Below are 2,249 nucleotides of genomic sequence, written 5' to 3'. Positions count from 1 at the left end.
AATTTTCTATACATGATAAAATTTTCAAAAATATTTGATTTGTTTGAGCTGTTTACGGACAATTTCAGTTTCCAATTTAATTAGTTTTTTTTCTATGAATGTCAATAAAACTTTATTTGTTGAGTAAAAATACTTGAAAATTTAATACAAGGCTCCTACTATATTGTTACAATGACATTTGAAAAATATTAAAAATCCTTAGTCACAGTTTTTTTTATTAGCATTTAAAGTTCAAAAATTGACAAAATGTGTAAAAATCACGAAAATTAGCAAATTATTTTGAGTTAATAATTCGTAAAAATGTTTCTTTTTAGAACTAAGATTTTAAAATGTAATACAAGATTCCTTATAGGATAATCTACCTTTATCAAAAAAAAAATGTCTATAAGAAACTCAAATTAATTTTTTATGAGCGTTATTCTTAGTTGTTAACTTTGAAACTTTTACACCGTGTAGCCTACGTGTATACCAATCTATAGATATACTATATATAAAAGTGGTACAAGAATTGTAGTTTTGGTGACGGTTCAAAGTGAACTTACCGTCGGGTTGCCACGCAATATTGCGGTAAAATGAATATAGTCGCGTTTAGACGGTCGTAACAACTCGAGTTTTGGACTTAGAGCTCTGCAAGTGGTATGGTTGGATTCGGGGGGATCTCAGCTATCTTGACTTTATATTGAAAAAATTCCCAAGTGTCTAGGACGGCCGTCCGGCAGCTAAGTATGAGATTTACCGCCGGGTTGCAATTGAACCAATATACCGTTTTCTGGACAACTCGACCTCACCACCACTTTATGCAAATTGTAAGTATCCAAAATGCATTTCCCAAAAAGGGGACATCCTAACGAAGCCAGGGATGTGCTTAGCTAAGTCGTAGTACAATATTTAGATTTTTAATGACTCATAAACCTATAGATATCTACCGGCATAATGCAAATTGCGTTCGCCCGGCACTTATAATACGAAATAAAATTACTAAAAATCGGTTTTGATGATTCATCATGCCCTCTGAAAGCCAGTCCTTGGTTTCCCAAAAATAAGGTTATTTCAATAAGAGGTTTTATATATTTTCTATTCTTTTCAACAATCAATTTATGGCTTGAAGATAGTTGTTCATGAATGCTACCCGATGACTTACTTTTAACATGTTGTTCCCATTTAGTCATGCAAGTCAAATGGTGTTTACATGTTGAATGTGCTTCAAGTTTACTTTACTTATTGCCTTTTTTCCCTCTTGATCCAGTTAACTAAATGGTCAATTACTCAAATGTCAGATTATAATATAAAAAGTATAGGTACCAACTATCATTAAATTTGTTAAACATACTTTTTTCCAATTTTTAAACCCACTTAATGTAAACACATCATCTTGTACACTTTTTCCAGTAGAATAATTACGACAGCAAAAACAAAAAATAGCATCATTCACAATACTATATTCAATCCATTCATATTTTGAATAGTATTTATCATTAAAACTTCGGTTTTGAGAACCAAAATTAGTTTTTGGATAAGTCTACAGTTATAAAATAAAAAATATTGAATCAACTTCAATATGATAGTCTTATATTATTTGAATTCAATATTTTACAAGTACAAGTAAAAACTAAAAATACTTACTTTTAGCAATGGACGAACAGGGCCTGTGTCTAAAGTTCCCAAATCACTTATAATCAATTTATTATGCTTTAAATGTTTATTTGATTGTTTTTCCGTGCCTGTATGTACAGTCGAAGATGATTCAAATAATGTAGAATCAATTATTTGCTCAATATCGGCGGTCGGAACATTATTTTTTTTGAAATTAAATATGTCAAATACATTTTTGGACATATTTAAAAAAATATCGAACAAAGAAAAACGAAACGACACTTAACAGTAAATACGGCGCAATGGGCGATGGTTGAATGGCTAATGATTATTGAAATAAAAATGTCACTGTTGTGTGTTTCGAATTGTCGAATCTTACATTGGTATTTACCACGGACTAAGATATATCTTAGTCATATCTTAGTCCGTGGTATTTACTATTTCGTCTATTTTTAGCTCTCATAACATATCATTAATGATAGCGTCGATAACGGGATGCAGTTGGCAGTTCCAAGAAAATAATAATTTTATATACTATAATAATGAGTAAAGCCGCGGTCGCACGATGATAGTAAAACGCGATAGTTACTATCATGGGAATATGTGACAGTACTGTCACACTATCAAATGTGTTCACACGAGCGGTGTATGACGTG

This window comes from Acyrthosiphon pisum, chromosome X (assembly GCF_005508785.2).
Source record: "Acyrthosiphon pisum isolate AL4f chromosome X, pea_aphid_22Mar2018_4r6ur, whole genome shotgun sequence".
Taxonomy (NCBI): Eukaryota; Metazoa; Arthropoda; class Insecta; order Hemiptera; family Aphididae; genus Acyrthosiphon; species Acyrthosiphon pisum.
Note: the sequence above shows the minus strand (reverse complement) of the source record.